Source organism: Limanda limanda, chromosome 3, assembly GCF_963576545.1.
Source record: "Limanda limanda chromosome 3, fLimLim1.1, whole genome shotgun sequence".
NCBI lineage: Eukaryota > Metazoa > Chordata > Actinopteri > Pleuronectiformes > Pleuronectidae > Limanda > Limanda limanda.
Genome location: NC_083638.1, coordinates 11690713 through 11713638, shown reverse-complemented (window position 1 = coordinate 11713638; position 22926 = coordinate 11690713). Strand labels below are relative to the sequence as shown.

At 45.1% G+C, this 22926-nt stretch overlaps 3 non-coding genes across 3 annotated transcripts; all 3 read right to left on the bottom strand.

Moving 5' to 3' along the window:
* Positions 1 to 10673: 10673 nt before the first annotated feature.
* Positions 10674 to 10779, bottom strand: LOC132999228 (U6 spliceosomal RNA). Its single transcript, XR_009678095.1, has one exon. It is a non-coding gene; the product is annotated as a U6 spliceosomal RNA (small nuclear RNA).
* Positions 10780 to 15600: 4821 nt separating this feature from the next.
* Positions 15601 to 15706, bottom strand: LOC132999227 (U6 spliceosomal RNA). The gene has a single exon (XR_009678094.1). It is a non-coding gene; the product is annotated as a U6 spliceosomal RNA (small nuclear RNA).
* Positions 15707 to 18729: 3023 nt separating this feature from the next.
* Positions 18730 to 18835, bottom strand: LOC132999226 (U6 spliceosomal RNA). Its single transcript, XR_009678093.1, has one exon. It is a non-coding gene; the product is annotated as a U6 spliceosomal RNA (small nuclear RNA).
* Positions 18836 to 22926: the final 4091 nt, after the last annotated feature.

The window sequence follows — 22926 nt, the reverse complement described above, 5'->3', positions numbered from 1 at the left end:
CGTGTGTGTATCTGTATCTGACGCAATTACACATAGACATTCATTTTAAATCCAATGGTTTTACATCCCCTGAGTCACAAAACATTAAATGTTCACTTACAATCTTTCCGCTCCGCCTCTGTCACACAGCAAAAACTAGATCAGAAACTACAGTAACAGAACAGGTACAAAGCATTTTTTTCAAGTAGAACATTAAGGAAATACGATATAAAAATACAACAAATTTCTCCCCTGCAGTGCACTTCTGTTTTGGCTTTGGAAAAAATAATTGAAAATGAAAAACTATTATTGAAAGTACAATAAACAAAGTGTAAATAACTGAACCACCCCCAAAGCCTTGAGTTCAAAAACATATTCCCAGAAGCCCCCCCCTGCTGGCCCTGGCCCCCTGTGCAGAACAGAGGTTTTGGTTCAGGGTTTTTGCTCAGGAACAGAATCATATTCACACTTTTCAGTTTTAATACACTTCGCCTCTTCCATTCTTCTGCTCCGTCTCTGTGCTGCTTGGGAGCTGTACTGCTGTACGGGGGGAGGGTGGGTGGGGGGCTCCGATCGCTTGTTTGCCTGGCCGGCGGCGCTGAGTCACGTGACGGTCTGACAGAACACAGTAGTGTGTGTGTGGGGGGGGGGGGACTTGGCTTCGCCTTGAATATGCCCACAAACATGACTATTGTCTTGTTTAAAATGTATGTAGTCCTGTGTATTCAAATAAATACCAGTACTACCCAGTATGAAGCCGAATATATGTTCCACTCCTGCCAATATTTCACAATAAAGACCTCTTTCAAACAAAAGAATGGCTTCGGTCCACAAAAACGCTGTGTTCAAATATTATAACTCAGGTGAAATATAATTATCATTGTTTATTCTGCTGTGAAACACAATGTTTATGTCTCTCACAAATTAACGTATTTCCAACACTTCCCAAATCCGTTTCAAAGTAAAAGAACTCCAGCGTTTTTAACTTCTAAGTCCATTCTTCTACCCCTAAGGGACTTTGACTGTTATCATCAGACCGGAATATGCACGTCTTCATACCGCAGAGTCCTGACATTTAGTTTAGTATAGAATCCAACTTGGATTGAAGGAAATGCACACGATAAATCAGCAGCTCCCCAGCAGTGAGTCCAGAGAGTTACTGGGATCGACCGATAGATGGCGATCGACGGTTTCTTGACCACTTCTGCATCATCTTGCAGCCTCGTTCTGCTCCGCTTCAGATCCTGGACTCCTTTGAAGTCCCACCCACCTCTTCCTGTTCTAACTCTTTAGCCAATCAGAAAATGGCCGAATTTTTCCCAACGTTCGATTGGCTGTAGCTTTTAGAACAACTGCCCTCTGATTGGCTGGCTGCCCAGGTAGAATTAGCCGGGTGGGGGGGAGGTTAGTTCATTCTGCCTGTGAACTTCACAAGAGACACATCTCCTGGGAGAATAAAGTGAATCTTATCAAGCGAGATGTGAGTAGCCGCGAGCAATCTGCATGCTTAATGTTCTTTTTTCCGCTGTAAGTGGTGTACATGTGTTGTATCTAGGGGTTTGTCACGATACTAACAATTCAGTAGTCGGTGTCAATACCAGTAAAATAACACGATTCTCGATGCCAATTTCGATACCACAGTAAAAAAAAAAGGTATTTTTTCAAAATTGCATTCTTTGGATGTTGTTAATGTCATAGACGGTTGTTTAATGTACTTGCGCATATACAGTGGGTTATACGGTATTTGCGGACTCATTTAAGTGACGCAAAATTACTCCACTCTTAAGTATTTTGTTACAAATTACGTTAGATTTTCTTCGGCCCTATCAACTACAAATTACAAAACACTCAAAAGCAATTGAAATACATATTTCAACCAGAAGAGTTCTTAGCGGATATGAAGAGATTAAAAAAAGTTTTAATGTGAGAGGGAGATTAATTAAAACCCCTTACTGACAGAGTACATTCTTAACGGAAGTGATGTTTTGTCATTTGTTCACTACAATCTTCATTTGTAATATGATTGATATGCAAGCACCCATTAATATGTTAAAACACGGAAAACACACTGAAATGAACCTTCGCCGTTGACACAGTTTGAGGAGATGTCCCAGTTCTGAGAGAGAAAGAGACGTCACCTTTGCAAGACATAACGTTTCCTTTGATCTAGGAAGACTGAAACTGCAGGAGTGGAGTTGTTTGTTTGCGGCTCATCAAAGCATCAAAGGATTCATGGTCCATGTATGTCTGCGTTACAGAACATCATGTTTTATTGGCATGTAATCAAACTTTGACGCCACGGTAACACAGTGTGACGAAAAATCAATCCCTCAGTCAGTTTTTATCTCCATCTTGTTGTGATGACACTCATCTCAATTTGAAGTTGATCCGATGAAAGCCCTGGTACAAGTACATCAAAGTAAAAATGTGGAACATGGCCAAAATGAAGGCCATGTTCCACATTATACAAGTAATAGAAATACTGCCCATCTCTGGTTGTATCACTTGCATCTACTGCACACTTGTAACCAACTTCACACTTCCAGCCATTGATCTTTCAATCACCTTCTACTGTAAATATCTGTATTATCTCCATGGACTGGTTTAACTCATATGCTTTTGTGTTTGACTGTTTTGTGTGCTGCTGCTACTGTCTATTGTGCCTGCATAAATGTTCCTGGGGGTCAATATCAATAGATGGATCTGTCTGTCAATCACAACACAACAATCTGACACGTCTAACGTTGCTGGTTGTCTGCTTCATGTCTTTGCAGAATGGATTTCCGTCCAGTTTTTCGGTACGTCCCTTCCACCAACACCCTGGTCCTCAAGGCCTCAGCAGCTGCACTTACCGTGGCCCAGCGCAACCGTAGGGCAACCACAGCTTTCGCCCTGAAGGGTCCAGAGGCGGTGAAGGAGGAGGCCAAGGCCCGCATCCTCCTGGGCGGAGGAGACCCCGAGTGCTGGCAGCTGGTGCTCAGTGAGAGCCAGCTCCAGTTTGGCCAGTACCGGGGTCAAACCTTAAAGTGGCTCCTAGAGAACGATGTGGGCTACGCCTGTGGGATCCTGGTGTCCCACATACAGGAGAGGGAAGCCGGGGACACCTCCCAGTCGTCCCTCGCCGTCCACAAGGACGCCCTCGCCTCCTACGCACAGCTGCTACCACAGATGGTGCAGGTGATACAGTGGCGTCGGATGTGCGAGGGCTTTGTGTCGGTGAGGGGCATGGACCAGACGCTGGTGGGGTTCGGAGCGCACGCCCACATGTCGCTCCGAGCCCTGTATGAGTCCACAAGCAAAGAGTGTCAAATGTAAGTATTTCGGCCGCAGGTGCAGTTGAGGATGCACCCGGACGTGTGTTATAACATATACTTTGTTCCTTTTCCCGTCTGCAGATACAGGCGTTGGGTTCGGATCCAGAAGGTCAACGCAGGGTCGCTGATGCACACCGTGCAGGTGTACATGCTGGGCCGGGACAAAGAGGGGTCAGCAGCAGGGTCGTCGGCCTCTGCCCCTCCTCCAGCTGCTCCCCTGGCTCAGCAGAGCGCTACGCGGCCTGCATCCAGTAAGATCTGCCTGCCTGTCTGTCTATAGCTAATGAGTAGTGTGTTCAAATGTTAATAGGCACATGCATTTTCCCTCCTCTGCACAAGCGCAGGTGCGGCATCTGCGAACCCTGTGATCGAGCTGTCGGACGACGACGACGACCTCTTCGACGCTGCCATGGAGGTTGACACTCCGCGTGAGTGTATTTGACTTTAAACATCGTTGTTACTATATATATATATTATCACTGTGACAACTTGAGATTGTGTATTTTACAGTTTCCCGGGCTGGACCCTCCCTGGCTGGATCGTCCCGGCCTGGACCAAACCGGGTTGGACCTGTGGGCGATGCACCGCGTCATCCCCCACTGCTGGTCACCGGCGCGCAGGTAAAAGTGCAGTAACAACTTGTGTGTAGTCGTCAATATCATCTGACATTCGAGTTTAATCTGGATATGCGATTGTCCACACAGCTTCTTCCCAAGGGCTGGAGGCAGACGTTGCCGGAGGAGCAGCAGGAGTGGTTGGGCCGGGCTCTGTTTACTGCCGGCACGGGCAAGCATCCTGTCCTCACCAGCGAGCTGCGCCTCTGGTGGAACCCTCCGGGAGCCCGGCTCCTCTTCACCCAGATCCCCTCTGTCCACACCTTCTTCCAGAGCCGTTTTTTCCTTTGGGCGCCCTACAGGATGTGGGCCTACAAGCTCTCCTGCCCCAACTGCAAGCGGAAGCTGACCGGTGCTGGCCTCTATAAGAACGTCCGCCGCGTGCTGGACATCGACGGCTGGTATTTCATGGGCACGGAGTACCTGGAATGCGGCGGGTCCTGCAAGAGGAAGTACGCAGCGTGGGGCCAAGTCATCATGAGTCAGCTGGACCTGGCTCACCGGGCACAGTTTCCGGCTGTGCTCACCTACAAGTAAGCTGCAATGTTAGTGTGTGTGTGTGTGTGTGTGTGTGTGTGTGTGTGTGTGTGTGTGTGTGTGTGTGTGTGTGTGTGTGTGTTTCTCAGCTGACACTAGTCTCCTCGTGCCTTTGCAGGTTGTCTTGCGATAAGAGGGTGGTGGGTATGATGAAGGCCCGCACTTTGGGAAACAGTGCATCTCGCCTCCGTGCCGCTCTGGCGGAGCAGCATTCAAGAGACTGGTTGGTGCGGATCCTGCGCTACCTGTCGGTGCTGGACCAGCTCCAGCTGCCCGGCGTGGCTCCGCAGCAGGTGACGGTGCCGCCCCTGAGACCTGTCCCCAACGTGCCCTGGCTGATTTCAGTCTACGCCAAGGAGGCCCTCGGGCGTCTGGAGGAGACGAAAGCCAGGGTCACGTCCGTCTTTGGGGACATCCTGAAAATGGAGTCCACCAAGAAGGCAAGCGCAATACATATATGATATTATAAGTTGGAAACACACTCACACACGTGACGTGACGTGCTTCGGTTCTCATTTTCAGATGACCAAGAAGCTCGCTGGCGACGCTGCCGGGACGGCGGCCTGGGTCACCAATGTGGGCAACGAGCACGGGCAGGTGCTAATGTCGGTTCTCACCGAGTCAGAGGGGGAGGGGCTGTTTCCCATGGCCGCCGGGCTTGTGCGGCGCTACCGAGCAGCGGGAAAGGCCCCTCCTCGGGTGCTGTACATTGACCGGGACTGCTGTTCCGTCGTCGGACGCTGCACGGTAAAGAATACAACATCAATGACGACACCTACAGGCTGCTTGATTTATCCAACTAAAACAAATGTCGTCTTCTTCTTCTTCAGACGGCGGAGATGTTCGGCGAGTGGGAGCAGCTGGTGGTGAGGCTGGACGTTTTGCACTTGATGCGACGCTTCGCCAGGGGCCTCACCAACGTCAGCCACCCGCTGTACCGCGTGTTCATGGCGCGGCTGTCGTTAGCCATCTTTGAGTGGGACGCCGACGACGTGACACGCCTGCAAGAGGCCAGGCAGTCCCCCCTGGATCCCACGTCCAGAGAGCTGGCCCGTCACTGCCGCCAACGCACCAGGGGCGCGGAGGAGACGGAGCGGCTCATCCAGGAGCTGCTGGACACCATGTGGGAGTCCACTGACGTCATGGGTGTCCCTCTTATCGACCGCCCGAAAATGGAGGACATCTGGAGCACGCAGCGTCGCCATCTCTGCTGTATCCAGGACCCGCCGGGAGTGGAGCTGTATGCGAAGACGGGGGAGATGACCAGGGGCGGCATGGTGCTTCCTGTCTACCGCTGCGCCCGAGGCGCCACTTCCCTGGATTCGTTCCACGTCCACCTGTGCCGGTTCATCCCAGGTGTGTGTGTGTGTGTGTTTAAGGATGAGCCAGCGTGTTCCTTTAGACTGACTTACTGACGTCCTGCTCCCTCTGTGTGTCCCCTCGCAGGAACATCTGCCAACGCCCTCCACCTCCAGGTGTACCTGCTGGAGGGCCTGGTGCGGTGGAACGAAGACCGCGCCCGGGCCTCGGTGGCCGGTGATGCTCGGCAATCCACTGCCCGCAGCTACGACGCCCAGCTGCAAAGCGCTGTCAGCAGGCTGAGCCAGAAATACATGGGGAAGACGCTTGTAGAGAACTTCACGCAGCCTGGGGAGTACACAGGTACACGTGCGTATATAACAGAGGTGTAATGCTCTGAGGCTTTTTTTTTTCCGGGTACAAACCCCATTTCTCTTTTTCCTCTTCAACTCAGGGGAGCTCATCGGGGTGGAGTACCTCTTCGCCCAGACAGGCAACGGTGCTCTGCGGCAGGAAATGGCTCGCGATCCCGACGCGGCCGACGGGATGGAAGAGGAGTGGGAAGACGATGAGGAGGAGGAAGAGGGCATTCATGAGGAGCTGCCCGGGATCGAGAACATATTGCGGATCGAGCCCCGCCAACTGGCTGTCGCGGAGGAGGAGGAGGAGGAAGTAAGACTCGTCAAGTTGGCCGACGGAGGGAGGGGCCGTTTGCCGCGCCTATTAAATGCTTAACCTCTGTGGTTGCTTCCATTGTCTGTTTCAGGATGTACCCGGTCCAGACGGACACGGCGGGTACCAGCATGTCTGCCATCTGGCCCTGGCGTTGGTGGGGCTGCGTGAACACCTGTACGTTACGCCGGGGCAGTTGAGGGAGATAGGGGCTCTCTGGCAGAAGCTGTCAGACAGGGACAAGGCCCCTATCTCCTTCCTCCCGCGGCACCAGAAGCATCTGACCAAGGGTCGCTTCAAAAGGCGCGGCTCCAAGACGAGCACCACGCCCAGCGTTGACAGCGTGACGTGGTAAATTCGCTTTCTACTCTTTGGGACATAATCATATCCATTTTCATCTTTTGATTATGCGTGGGATATGCGATTGATAGTGCTGAATGTGACCATGGTCTCTCTCTCTCTCTCTCTCTCTCTGTTTCTCTCTCTCTCTCTCTGTGTGCAGTTCGTATCTCGGGCAGGGCAGGGCAGCTGCACAGTTCCCGGATGCCAGCAGGTTGATGGAGGCCGTCTTCTTGCAGCTGTGCAACATTCACCAGGGGGGCCGTACCGTCGCTGGGGTCCGGGTGAACCGCTGGGGTCTCATCAGGCGTGACTACTCCCGGATCAGGGAGAACCTGTATAACAGTCGGGAGCTGTCAAAAGTTGCCCCAGTCCAACTCCTCGAGGTCAACCAATGGACCCTTCTGCACTGGTGAGCGAGCGCCTTTTGCGTGCGATGTGTAAAATGTGCATCCTGCAAGGCTATTATCAATATCATTGAATTCACTCCCATCAGGCACCACAAGAGGAGCAAGCGAAGGAGGGTGGAAACGGTGTGCCAGGGGATGCCGGGGCCCAGCGCTCAGCAAACAGCAGCGGAGCCGTTTCCTCCGGCCAGGGCTCTGCTGCAGGAGCCTCTGCGGCCTCTCGTGCTCTCTCTGCCAGAGGACGCCTCTGGTCAGGCTGTCACGCGAAGAGAGCCCCTGGCACCGCCGCTGTTCAAAATCCTTGCCTCTGCAGCCCAAGCCTCTGCTGCCCACCCCGTGGCGTCCACCTCTGCTTCCCAAGCCGTGGCCTCCACCTCTGCTTCCCACCCCGTGGCCACCACCTCTGCTGCCCACCCTGTGGCCACCACCTCTGCTGCCCACCCTGTGGCCTCCACCTCTGCTTCAAAAGCCGTGGCGTCCACCTCTGCTTCCCAAGCCGTGGCGTCCACCTCTGCTTCCCAAGCCGTGGCGTCCACCTCTGCTTCCCACCCCGTGGCCACCACCTCTGCTTCCCACCCCGTGGCCTCCACCTCTGCTTCCCACCCCGTGGCCACCACCTCTGCTGCCCACCCCGTGGCGTCCACCTCTGCTTCCCACCCCGTGGCCTCCACCTCTGCTTCCCACCCCGTGGCCTCCACCTCTGCTTCCCAAGCCGTGGCGTCCACCTCTGCTTCCCACCCCGTGGCCTCCACCTCTGCTTCCCAAGCCGTGGCGTCCACCTCTGCTTCCCACCCCGTGGCCTCCACCTCTGCTGCCCCCGCTGTCGCCTCTGCTGCCCCCGCCGCTGCCGTGCCCAAAACGACTGCCTGGGCGAGGAAGGTCCGGGAGGAACAGGAGCGGCGGCGCAAGGCGTTGGGCCTTCCCACGAAGAGCAGGAAGAAGACTTCACATTTGACCTGTAAGCGCTGTGGCCAGCCAAAGTCCCGTGAATACGGCCACAGTCGCTACAGATCCCAGTTTTTCTGCTCCAGTGCGGAGGGCCGCTCAGTAAAGGACTGGCTGGAGGAGAAAAGGGCAGAGGAGGTGGCAGAGTGGCAGAGACAACAGGTCAGTGACCCGATGCCACGCACGGTGCCCGACACGCTTCCCACATCATTGTCATTCGTTAAGTGGGTCGATCATCTTGTTGTCTGCGTTAAAGTATTCTCCTTTTTTACTTTGCATGCTTGTGTGTTTTCTTCAAGTTTCTCGCACCCGAATGACAGGTCTTGACAAAAGATGCTTTCAGTTCACAGAGAATACATTTAACCCTCAGTTACTCAGGAAATATAAACAACATTCATTAAATTGAAAATGTGTTTGTCTCTCTCTCTGACACACACACACACACACACACACACACACAAGCTATGCAAACAGACACCTCTCTGCATCAGATCAAAAAGACTTGGCCAACCCTTTGTGTGTGTTTTGTTCATATCTTGTACGTTTCTTGAACTGGAATGACAGTCTCTTTCCTTTTTATTCAGGAGGAGGAGCAGAGGGAGGAGGAGGATAACGACTGATCTCTTTGTGTGTTGTTGTTGGTTGTGGTGTTTTTTTTATAATAAAAAGCCTTATTTGGCACTTTACACTCTTCTCAGACTGCTCATTTAACATGTTGCACAGGTGTTATTATTTGTCATCATTTGCCCCTCAAGGCTCCAGTGAGTGTGTAAGATGTAGGTGAAGAAAGGTATTGGCAGCAATTGATTATCAAATAATCCTAGTGAAGTTGTCACAAATGTGTATCATCTCAATTGTACAAAATGATGGGCCCTTTATATCTAAATAGTTAATATTTACACCAGACTGGGTCCTCCCTCTTGCAGTTCAATATCTTCCTTTATTTGTGTTTGTCATTGCTCGATAATTCCATCCCATGAATGAATGCTGACACTGGTAGAGAGAGAGAGAGCGGGCGTGCACTCCTCCTGTGTTTAAATCCCGTCGGCCCCTTGTCTCATTGTTGCTTGAGGGTCTGATATGCACGTGAGCGGCCCCACCGCTGTCCCTGACTTTGAAAGGCATGTAATTTACTGGACATTGGGAAAAAATTCAAGGAGGACGTCCGAAGGCAAAAGCCTGACATGTGAGTTCTCAAAAGTAAAGGAAGCTGGCAAGGGTCCCGAACCTCGAAGAACCTCTACCAGTCAAAGTGCACATGAATGAGTGAAGAGCCATAACACATTGCATTAAGGCAAATCCAGTCAAAGGTGACACTGGGCATGACAGGAAGGCTCTCACAAAGTCTATTTTCATGTTTGCCACATGGGCTGACCTGCACAGCCGACCAGCACGAACAGCCAGATCCCAGGACCTCGAAGGATGTGCAGGTGAGAGGCGGCTGTCTCTCGGAACTCAGTCACAAAGAATATCTGTTTGAAACCACATGTGGTTACAGCCTGTTAACAATGTGTTCCCTTTATATCATTCTACTTGACAATAATGCATTTTATCTGTCATTCCTCACCTGAATTGAGATGAATGTGATAATGGAGAGGGCGACTGCTTGACCAAATGTAAAAGGTGGGTTGGATACACCTGGTGCTGCGGATCAGGGACCATTGACCCTCAGGGCACTTAGTACACTGGAGGTCGTCTGTGAGTCAGAGAGGACAGCAGGAAGTGAATCTGATGAACAGGCACAGCTCTGAGAAATCAAATCAAACCATGAATGATGAACTGACCTGAAAAAAACTCCTGTATGAGAGGAGACATGTGATCCTATTTAACACATCACTTCAACAAACAATAAAATAAGTTTAAACAAAAACAAGCTTTAATAAGAAGAAGAATACTAATAAGAATACTAATAGGCTTCCAATGTCTCGTATGATTAGTGAACAAATGCTCTGCATGCAGAATGAACACGGGGAACAGCGTTTTTTTCTACTGATACTGTCCAACTAGTCCACTGATTTCCCAAATTGATTTGAATTCGATTAACAAGGTTTCTAGTATTCGGTATCCGATTTGATTCAATATCGATTCAGCTGTTGATATGTCTACAAAACCAATTTAGCTTGGATATGAAATAAATTGGCAGATTCAGTATTGACTTACTTCTGGTCCTGGAAATTGAAGCAACCTCATGACTGTGTGTGTGTGTTTGTGTGAATGATTTATGATTAAATATAATTTAAAATGTGTTGTCTTGTATTTGTGTGTCTTTACTCAGCTTCATGATTTATTTTAACCTCCCTCTTGTTTGAATCATAATTCTACTCTTCAATGTTCGTAATCTTGATAAAAAGCCTCTAACATGTTCCTCTTTTAGTTATTTATCCGAGAAACGGAGCTTGCACCAGGGTTTTCTCTTGTGTCATGGCGCCATCTAGCGTCTGCTTCGGGCCAGTTCGGTGGCTGTGATGCTGTTGGTCCACCGCAAGAGGGAGCCCGACACCTGCAGGTCCCGTCTCCATTTTGAGCAAAAAGAGGACAAAGAGGACAAAATTGGGACAAAAATAGAACAAAATGAGGAACGCTTCACGAATTTGCGTGTCATCCTTGCGCAGGGGCCATGCTAATCTTCTCTGTATCGTTCCAATTTTAGTATATGTGAGACCGAAGTCTCACAAAGAGAACATGGTTGGGACCGCAATATAAACCCCGTCGAGTCAGGACCAGTCCTTAGTCATGGTGCTGAAATTTTATTTTTTGAGACTTCGCGTGTAGCTCACACAGAGGCAGACACACACCTGGAGACTCACACTCTCTTTGGAATCTGCTTTTTCAACCTTATTTATTTATTAAACTCCACATTGTTCACAAGCTCACAGGGCTGATGGGAGAAATATTCAAATGAGCCCTTCATCACGGCAGTCTGATTGGTTGACTACAGGCGAGAGCTCAACGGCTCCACCCACAATCACTCTGAGAGATCTGCTTCATTGTTCACTGGGGCGGCAGATTCCCGAGGGGGGTGTTCTACATTAACTACCCTTAATATCATTAAATAATTGTCAGTAGTAACACTATCTAAAATTCGCTCCCTCCCTCTCGCTTCCGGTCGAATACACAGGAAGTCAGCGAGAGAGAGAGAGAGCGACACAGACAGAGAGAGAGAGCGGCGGACTCACTAAAGAAAAGTGCTGTGTTTCTGTCTTGTGTCATTGTGAAATAATGTGTGTACTGTAAAGTCAACTGTGTTGTTAAAGCTGTCGCCTTCTTCCAGTTGTTTCCCGCCGGCAAAACCAAGGGAAACGCCGTGTTTCTGACGTGTTGTAATTGGCTGCCCCTTGGCACCATGCGAATCGTCTCTGTATCGTTCCAATTGTAGTATACCCTGAGACCGAAGTTTCAAAGGCAAATTTTGGTTATGAGCGGACTACAAACCCCTTCAAATCAGGAACATTCTTCTGCAATTATTTTAAATTCATTGTATGTCTTTTATGTAAATTCATTTGTTGTAAAGAACCACGAGCTTCATTTCATACTAGTCTTGCTCGCATCCTGTAAATCTTGTAGTTGGAATCGCTGCATGAGGAGGACTCTAGATGGCGCTATGATACATATAGTCTTGTGATTGCTGCAGTCATGCTGTGCTCTTTGATCGGAGGTAATTCTCAGTAAAGTTTAATAGTGCTTCTGCTTTATTTCAAAAATTATTTTAGATTTTAAACATAGAATAGAATAGATCTTCAGTTTGCTCAGTTCTTTCTTCATCTAAACCTCACATCATATCTGGCTTGAAATTTTAAATCTGATACATAATAAATTAAACACAACACATGTAGATTCATTATTTGTTAATCACAATCAGAGGCTGTGGCACATAAAGAGACGGTGATGTTTAAATGTTTGAGTAGTTAGTTTAACTGAAATGTTGGTGACAGGACTGTCTCCATACCCGCATGTGGTGTTCATGTGTGAGTCTGTCACCACACTTACAGCCTGCTGCATGTTTTTATTGTCTACAGGTGCAATTACATTACATTTCATTTAGCTGACGCTTTTATCCAAAGCGACTTAATATAAGTGCATTCAACCCCGAGGGAACAAACCAAGAACAACAAGAATCAAGAAAGTACAATTTCTTCAAAAATAAAGCAAAACTACAAAATGCTATAAGTAAGTGCCATTTAAGTCCTGCTAAATTGTTAGTTATGTGGGCTCGAAGGATGTGCAGGTGAGAGGCGGCTGTCTCTCGGAACTCAGTCACAAAGAATATCTGTTTGAAACCACATGTGGTTTCAGCCTGTTAACAATGTGTTCCCTTTATATCATTCTACTTGACAATAATGCATTTTATCTGTCATTCCTCACCTGAAGTGAGATGAATGTGATAATGGAGAGGGCGACTGCTTGACCAAATGTAAAAGGTGGGTTGGATACACCTGGTGCTGCGGATCAGGGACCATTGACCCTCAGGCCACTTAGTTCACTGGAGGCCGTCTGTGAGTCAGAGAGGACAGCAGGAAGTTAGTCTGATGAACAGGCACACCTCTGAGAAATCAAATCAAACCATGAATGATGAACTGACCTGAAAAAAACTCCTGTATGAGAGGAGACATGTGATCCTATTAACACATCACTTCAACAAACAATAAAATAAGTTTAAACAAAAACAAGCTTTAATAAGAAGAAGAATACTAATAAGAATACTAATAGGCTTCCAATGTCTCGTATGATTAGTGTACAAATGCTCTGCATGCAGAATGAACACGGGGAACAGCGTTTTTTTCTACTGATACTGTCCAACTAGTCCACTGATTTCCCAAATTGATTCAACCCCGATTAACAAGGTTTCTATTCGGTATCCGATTTGATTCAATATCGATTCAGCTGTTGATATGTCTACAAAACCAATTTAGCTTGGATATGAAATAAATTCTCAGAGAACTGAAGCTGTAAACTGTGCAAGGAAAGCTCTAACTTGGTGCATTATTAAAAATATGAAGGTAGGTCTGTGACGATGTGTCTCAGAAATGATTGTGATAAATTATTTTATTGTTTTCATTTTTAAACCATTTAATTCCACTGGTATAATGATAACATCCTAGTATGATAACAATAACGCTTATAAGGAGCAATGAACTTTTAATTCTCAAGAATATACAGTCTGACATTGGAATTAGAATTAAAAAATATCCAAATAGGGGAAAAACAAAATTGGTCGTCCTATAACTAGTGTCTGGGTTTTTTCGACAGCAGCTGAAAGCAGCACCAAAAGCTAAACTTAGTGTATGAGGTCGCTTCCATAAAATACTGAAACTCAGACCTATGTCCAAGAAGACTTTCAGAAATCAGGAAATTCTGACACAGCGAAAGAAACTACCTGGATTGGCAGATTCAGTATTGACTTACTTCTGGTCCTGGAAATTGAAGCAACCTCATGACTGTGTGTGTGTTTGTGTGAATGATTTATGATTAAATATAATTTAAAATGTGTTGTCTTGTATTTGTGTGTCTTTACTCAGCTTCATGATTTATTTTAACCTCCCTTTTGTTTGAATCATAATTCTACTCTTCAATATTCGTAATCTTGATAAACAGCCTCTTACATGTTCCTCTTTTAGTTATTTATCCGAGAAACGGAGCTTGCACCAGGGTTTTCTCTTGTGTCATGGCGCCATCTAGCGTCTGCTTCGGGCCAGTTCGGTGGCTGTGAAAACCTGGCAGGGGTCCCGAACCTCCGAGAACCTCTACCAGTCAAAGTGCACATGAATGAGTGAAGAGCCATAACACATTGCAATAAGGCAAATCCAGTCAAAGGTGACACTGGGCATGACAGGAAGGCTCTCACAAAGTCTTTTTTCATGTTTGCCACATGGGCTGACCTGCACAGCCGACCAGCACGAACAGCCAGATCCCAGGACCTCGAAGGATGTGCAGGTGAGAGGCGGCTGTCTCTCGGAACTCAGTCACAAAGAATATCTGTTTGAAACCACATGTGGTTAAAGCCTGTTAACAATGTGTTCCCTTTATATCATTCTACTTGACAATAATGCATTTTATCTGTCATTCCTCACCTGAATTGAGATGAATGTGATAATGGAGAGGGCGACTGCTTGACCAAATGTAAAAGGTGGGTTGGATACACCTGGTGCTGCGGATCAGGGACCATTGACCCTCAGGGCACTTAGTACACTGGAGGTCGTCTGTGAGTCAGAGAGGACAGCAGGAAGTGAATCTGATGAACAGGCACAGCTCTGAGAAATCAAATCAAACCATGAATGATGAACTGACCTGAAAAAAACTCCTGTATGAGAGGAGACATGTGATCCTATTTAACACATCACTTCAACAAACAATAAAATAAGTTTAAACAAAAACAAGCTTTAATAAGAACAAGAATACTAATTAGAATACTAATAGGCTTCCAATGTCTTGTATGATTAGTGTACAAATGCTCTGCAAACAGAATGAACACGGGGAACAGCGTCTTTTTCTACTAATAACGTCCAACTAGTCAACTGATTTCCAAAATTGATTTGAATCCGATTAACAAGGTTTCTAGTATTCGGTATCCGATTTGATTCAATATCGATTCAGTTGTTGATATCTCTTCAAAACCAATTAGCTTGGATATTAAATAAATTCTCAGAGAACTGAAGCTGTAAACTGTGCAAGGAAAGCTCTAACTTGGTGCATTATTAAAAATATGAATGTAGGTCTGTGACGATGTGTCTCAGAAATGATTGTGATAAATTATTTTATTGTTATCATTTTTAAACCATTTAATTCCACTGGTATAATGATAATATCCTAGTTTGATAACAATAACACTTATAATGGAGCAATTATCTTTTAATTCTCAAGAATATACAGTCTGACAAATAGGGGAAAAACTAAATTGGTCGTCCTCTAACTAGTGTCTGGGTTTTTTCGACAGCACCTGAAAGCAGCACCAAAAGCTGAACTTAGTGTGTGAGGTCGCTTCCACAAAACACTGAAACTCAGACCTATGTCCAAGAAGACTTTCAGAAATCAGGAAATTCTGACACAGCGAAAGAAACTAACTGGATTGGCAGATTCAGTATTGACTTACTTCTGGTCCTGGAAATTGAAGCAACCTCATGACTGTGTGTGTGTGTTTGTGTGAATGATTTATGATTAAATATAATTTAAAATGTGTTGTCTTGTATTTGTGTGTCTTTACTCAGCTTCATGATTTATTTTAACCTCCCTCTTGTTTGAATCATAATTCTACTCTTCAATGTTCGTAATCTTGATAAACAGCCTCTTACATGTTCCTCTTTTAGTTATTTATCCGAGAAACGGAGCTTGCACCAGGGTTTTCTCTTGTGTCATGGCGCCACCTAGCGTAGGCTTCGGGCCAGTTCTGTGGCTGTGATGCTGTTGGTCCACCACAAGAGGGAGCCCGACACCTGCAGGTCCCTTCTCCATTTTGAGGAAAAAGAGGACAAAGAGAACAAAATTGGGACAAAAATAGAACAAAATGAGGAACGCTTCACGAATTTGCGTGTCATCCTTGCGCAGGGGCCATGCTAATCTTCTCTGTATCGTTCCAATTTTAGTATATGTGAGACCGAAGTCTCACAAGGAGAACATGGTTGGAACCGGAATATAAACCCCTTCGAGTCAGGACCATTCCTTAGTCATGGTGCTTTTTCTCAAATTGTTGAGACTTCGCGTGTAGCTCACACAGAGGCAGACACACACCTGGAGACTCACACTCTCTTTGGAATCTCCTTTTTCAACCTTAGTTCTAGACTCCCCTACCCTTAATATCATTGCAATGCTTAAATAATTGTAAGTAGTAACACTATCAAACACTCGCTCCCTCCCTCCGTTGTGTTACTGACTTCCGGTTTTAGACACAGGAAGTCAGCGAGAGAGAGAGAGCGACACAGACAAAGAGAGAGCGGACTCCCTAAAGAAAAGTGCTGTGTTTCTGTCGTGTGTCATTGTGAAATAATGTGTGTACTGTAAAGTCAACTGTGTTGTTAAAGCTGTCGCCTTCTTCCAGTTGTTTCCCGCAGGCAAAACCACGGGAAACGCCGTGTTTCTGACGTGTTGTAATTGGCTGCCCCTTGGCACCATGCGAATCGTCTCTGTATCGTTCCAATTATAGTATACCCTGAGACCGAAGTTTCAAAGGCAAATTTTGGTTATGACCGCACTACAAACCCCTTCAAATCAGGAACATTCTTCTGCAATTATTTTAAATTCATTGTATGTCTTTTATGTAAATTCATTTGTTGTAAAGCACCACGAGCTTCATTTCATACTAGTCTTGCTCGCATCCTGTAAACCTTGTAGTTGGAATCGCTGCAGGATGAGGACTCTAGATGGCGCTATGATACATAAAGTCTTGTGATTGCTGCAGTCATGCTGTGCTCTTTGATCGGAGGTAATTCTCAGTTAAGTTTAATAGTGCTTCTGCTTTATTTCAAAAAGTATTTTAGATTTTAAACATAGAATAGAATAGATCTTCAGTTTGCTCAGTTCTTTCTTCATCTAAACCTCACATCATATCTGGCTTGAAATTTTAAATCTGATATATAATAAATTAAACACAACACATGTAGATTCATTATTTGTTAATCACAATCAGAGGCTGTGGCACATAAAGAGACGGTGATGTTTAAATGTTTGAGTAGTTAGTTTAACTGAAATGTTGGTGACATAACTGTCTCCATACCTGCATGTGGTGTTCATGTGTGAGTCTGTCACCACACTTACAGCCTGCTGCATGTTTTTATTGTCTACAGATGCAATTACATTACATTACATTACATTTCATTTAGCTGACGCTTTTATCCAAAGCGACTTAATATAAGTGCATTCAACCCCGAGGGAACAAACCAAGAACAACAAGAATCAAGAAAGTACAATTTCTTCAAAAATAAAGCAAAACTACAAAATGCTATTAGTAAGTGCCATTTAAGTGCTGCTAAATTGTTAGTTATGTGGGCTGACCTGCACAGCCGACCAGCACGAACAGCCAGATCCCAGGACCTCGAAGGATGTGCAGGTGAGAGGCGGCTGTCTCTCGGAACTCAGTCACAAAGAATATCTGTTTGAAACCACATGTGGTTACAGCCTGTTAACAATGTGTTCCCTTTATATCATTCTACTTGACAATAATGCATTTTATCTGTCATTCCTCACCTGAAGTGAGATGAATGTGATAATGGAGAGGGCGACTGCTTGACCAAATGTAAAAGGTGGGTTGGATACACCTGGTGCTGCGGATCAGGGACCATTGACCCTCAGGGCACTTAGTTCACTGGAGGCCGTCTGTGAGTCAGAGAGGACAGCAGGAAGTTAGTCTGATGAACAGGCACACCTCTGAGAAATCAAATCAAACCATGAATGATGAACTGACCTGAAAAAAACTCCTGTATGAGAGGAGACATGTGATCCTATTAACACATCACTTCAACAAACAATAAAATAAGTTTAAACAAAAACAAGCTTTAATAAGAAGAAGAATACTAATAAGAATACTAATAGGCTTCCAATGTCTCGTATGATTAGTGTACAAATGCTCTGCATGCAGAATGAACACGGGGAACAGCGTTTTTTTCTACTGATACTGTCCAACTAGTCCACTGATTTCCCAAATTGATTTGAATTCGATTAACAAGGTTTCTAGTATTCGGTATCCGATTTGATTCAATATCGATTCAGCTGTTGATATGTCTACAAAACCAATTTAGCTTGGATATGAAATAAATTCTCAGAGAACTGAAGCTGTAAACTGTGCAAGGAAAGCTCTAACTTGGTGCATTATTAAAAATATGAAGGTAGGTCTGTGACGATGTGTCTCAGAAATGATTGTGATAAATTATTTTATTGTTATCATTTTTAAACCATTTAATTCCACTGGTGTAATGATAACATTCTAGTATGATAACAATAACGCTTATAAGGAGCAATGAACTTTTAATTCTCAAGAATATACAGTCTGACATTGGAATTAGAATTAAAAAATATCCAAATAGGGGAAAAACTAAATTGGTCGTCCTCTAACTAGTGTCTGGGTTTTTTCGACAGCAGCTGAAAGCAGCACCAAAAGCTAAACTTAGTGTGTGAGGTCGCTTCCATAAAACACTGAAACTCAGACCTATGTCCAAGAAGACTTTCAGAAATCAGGAAATTCTGACACAGCGAAATAAACTAACTGGATTGGCAGATTCAGTATTGACTTACTTCTGGTCCTGGAAATTGAAGCAACCTCATGACTGTGTGTGTGTTTGTGTGAATGATTTATGATTAAATATAATTTAAAATGTGTTGTCCGGTTTTTGTGTGTCTTTACTCAGCTTCATGATTTATTTTAACCTCCCTCTGGTTTGAATCATAATTCTACTCTTCAATGTTCGTAATCTTGATAAACAGCCTCTTACATGTTCCTCTTTTAGTTATTTATCCGAGAAACGGAGCTTGCACCAGGGTTTTCTCTTGTGTCATGGCGCCATCTAGCGTCTGCTTCGGGCCAGTTCGGTGGCTGTGATGCTGTTGGTCCACCACAAGAGGGAGCCCGACACCTGCAGGTCCCGTCTCCATTTTGAGCAAAAAGAGGACAAAGAGGACAAAATTGGGACAAAAATAGAACAAAATGAGGAACGCTTCACGAATTTGCGTGTCATCCTTGCGCAGGGGCCATGCTAATCTTCTCTGTATCGTTCCAATTTTAGTATATGTGAGACCGAAGTCTCACAAAGAGAACATGGTTGGGACCGCAATATAAACCCCGTCGAGTCAGGACCAGTCCTTAGTCATGGTGCTGAAATTTTATTTTTTGAGACTTCGCGTGTAGCTCACACAGAGGCAGACACACAACTGGAGACTCACACTCTCTTTGGAATCTGCTTTTTCAACCTTATTTATTTATTAAACTCCACATTGTTCACAAGCTCACAGGGCTGATGGGAGAAATATTCAAATGAGCCCTTCGTCACGGCAGTCTGATTGGTTGACTACAGGCGAGAGCTCAACGGCTCCACCCACAATCACTCTGAGAGATCTGCTTCATTGTTCACTGGGGCGGCAGATTCCCGGGGGTGGGGGGGGTGTTCTAGACTCCCCTACCCTTAATATCATTACAATGCTATTGCTCTGCACTAAAGAAAAGTGCTGTGTTTCTGTCGTGTGTCATTGTGAAATAATGTGTGTACTGTAAAGTCAACTGTGTTGTTAAAGCTTTGCCTTCTTCCAATTGTTTCCCGCCGGCAAAACCACGGGAAACGCCGTGTTTCTGATTGGCTGCCCCTTGGCACCATGCGAATCGTCTCTGTATCGTTCCAATTGTAGTATACCTTGAGACCGAAGTTTCAAAGGCAAATTTTGGTTTTGACCGGACTATAAACCCCTTCAAATCAGGAACATTCTTCTGCAATTATTTTAAATTCATTGTATGTCTTTTACGTAAATTAATTTGTTGTAAAGCACCATGAGCTTCATTTCATACTAGTCTTGCTCGCATCCTGTAAATCTTGTAGTTGGAATTGCTGCAGGATGAGGACTCTAGATGGCGCTATGATACATAAAGTCTTGTGATTGCTGCAGTCATGCTGTGCTCTTTGATCGGAGGTAATTCTCAGTAAAGTTGAACAGTGCTTCTGCTTTATTTCAAAAAATATTTTGGATTTTAAACATAGAATAGAATAGATCTTCAGTTTGCTCAGTTCTTTCTTCATCTAAACCTCACATCATATCTGGATTGAAATTTTAAATCTGATATATAATAAATTAAACACAACACATATAGATTCATTATTTGTTAATCACAATCAGAGGCTGTGGCACATAAAGAGACGGTGATGTTTAAATGTTTGAGTAATTAGTTTAACTGAAATGTTGGTGACAGGACTGTCTCCATACCCGCATGTGGTGTTCATGTGTGAGTCTGTCACCACACTTACAGACTGCTGCATGTTTTTATTGTCTACAGATGCAATTACATTACATTAAATTACATTTCATTTAGCTGACGCTTTTATCCAAAGCGACTTACAATAAGTGCATTCAACCCCGAGGGAACAAACCAAAAACAACAAGAATCAAGAAAGTACAATTTCTTCAAAAATAAAGCAAAACTACAAAATGCTATAAGTAAGTGCCATTTATGCTACTAAATTGTTAGTTTCAAAAATTGTTAGTACATTTTTTATTCAAGGTATAGTCGGAAGAGGTATGTTTTTAGTTTGCGGCAGAAGATGTGTAAACTTTCTGATGTCCGGATGTCGATTGTGAGCTCATTCCACCAATGTAGTGTATAAACAGCTAAATTAATGACTAAAATATGATTAACATAAATGCTCTGCCTATATGAGTTGGATGAATTAATTGTTACTAAGCACTATTTTTACACGGACTAATTTCGAATGCACTGTCGACTCGATTCATGCTTTATTCATAGAGATTTTATTCGTTTGTCCCATAATAACATGATTGACTCTGCGCATCTCAACCGCCAACAGGCTCCCCTCAGTGTTCATACCTGTGTCCACCATATGCATTCACACGCGTACTCTTTATGTTACAGAATGTGCTCATACGAGGGGGAAAAAAGAGCACAAGTTGCAGAAGGGCGGGTTAGAGTACAGTTATTCAAAGTGTGCCGACGCCCTCAAACCCTGGTGGCTGTGGCTTTGTGGGTAATAAAACAATAGTGAGCATCCTTTACACTAATCTAGTTAGAATCTGTATCTGCTTTCTCTTCCTCTTTCTGTCAGTGGCTGTGCATTATAAAGCAAACACACACACACACACGATGCAATACTTTGTATGTCTTTGTTCAGATTTTTTTTTTTGTTGCTGTCAATAAATGAGAGCTGCAAAATACAAGAGGTTTCTCTGTTTCTGTTTTGGGTTAGGGTTAGACACACAGGCAGTCATGGACAGCTTTTGGGGACATTGCCTTAACCATGACTATAATAACCACTAACCCCAGCCCATAAACTAACGTGAACCTAACCCTCACCTTAACTACTGACCCACAAATTGGCTTTTGTCCAATGTTTTTGTCCCTAATAGGGTAAGCTGTTCACTGGTTGTTTGTCTGCAATGTGTCCCTAAAGGAAGCTTATGACACAAGACACACACCATATACACACATACACAAGCTTGAGGTTTGGTGTTTACCACAGGGCGTAGTCACTTTAGCAAAATCTTTAAAGCTTTATATGTGATGTTGTGCATACAGTTGGAAAAAAACTAAACGGTATTTTCCTGCAGATATCAGTGGTATGTCATGATATGAGCATCCCTTGACTGTTGCACAGTAGTCCAATATTATGGGGATCTTAAATGCAAAGCAAACAGGAGAGCTCTGGATTTACCTGTTGTACTAAATCATCTAGAAATCAAGTTCCAGCTAAAAGGCCACTCCCGTCTTTCTACAAGCTGCACAAACATTCTGCTGACAGGATGTGGCCAACATCATCACCGGTGCCCCAACATGCTAGCATCAGGTTTTTCATCGCAACGGAACCTGGAGAGGTTATTCATGCAGCATGGCTAATGCCACGGTTCTTATCTAGGGAAATAGCTTAGAGATAGTCCAATGCACACAAACTTCGTCACTGATATGCATACACAGGCACAATATGCTCAGTCAGTGGAAAAAGTTCCCGAGTCAAAGTCAAATCTAAGTTACATCAATTCATTAAAATATATTTATATACTTAGTACCAGAGGTTAAATTGCTCACTTGTCAGAATGGCCTATTTTACATAACTCTATATAATATATTTGGATTGTCGGGTAGTTTATCTATGATAACGCATCATAACAAATTTTACTGCTGTAGCTGGTCAAGGATCTGACAAAGTTTGGCTGCACAAACCTGTACTCGTGTTTTCTTACATTTCTTTAGTCTTTACTGAGGTTTGTGAAATATTGGATCATTTGACTTCAGATGATCTTAATAAAGATGGGAAATGATTTTGACATTATGTGGAACTGCATACAACTCATGGACATCTGAAACCTGTGTACATAGGCCTCCACTGGACACTGCTTTTTGTAAGTGGTCAAAAGTCCAAAATGTTTATGGAAAACTGGACTGAACTCAAGAATAAGTATCTGTAAAGTACTGCACTTCAGTACAGTACCACAGCTGACCAGAATACACAAACCAAAGCCGTATGAAACCGTATGAAATAGAAACACTCAACTTTCCAATATGTATTTAAGTCTGTAGTTGAGTAAACATACTTTACTCGTCACTACTGCCCTCAGTTAGCTGAAGTCCACGGCAGAGTTGCTGCCCTGTGTGATTTCTCGTCACAAAAGTGTGACAGAGCAACAGGAGTGATGAGACCTAATGTCACCTAATTAGATTTAGAGCTGTTCTAAAGGAGTCGCAGCTAATCCCAACACCTCGGACAGCAGCAGACGCACTGCAGCTCGTCCCTGGTAGACACAGTTGTCCCGGCTGTTCTCTAAGTCCCACTTCTCGGCTGGGTTGGGCCTGGCCAGCCGGGTTGGTGCAGTGTTCCAAACCGGAGTTGGGTTATTTTGAGGAATGTGGTCATGGTGATCTCAGAGGTGTGGCTCAAAAGGCTCAAGCGTGGGCAGATGATGACCCTGCTCCTTTCACCTGAATGGATCTCAAAGCCTGTCCAGACATCCGTCCCACCGTGCACCTCGTCCATTCATCCATCTGGTAAATTTGGCCCAGGCAGGAAAAAGAGAACCACATATACTTGCTTGGCTGTTGCTGTCTTGTTAGGTGGCTGCCTTAAAGAACGTTTCTGTGGATCTCTGAGAGACACAAACTTGGTTTCTAATCATGAGGGAAACTAA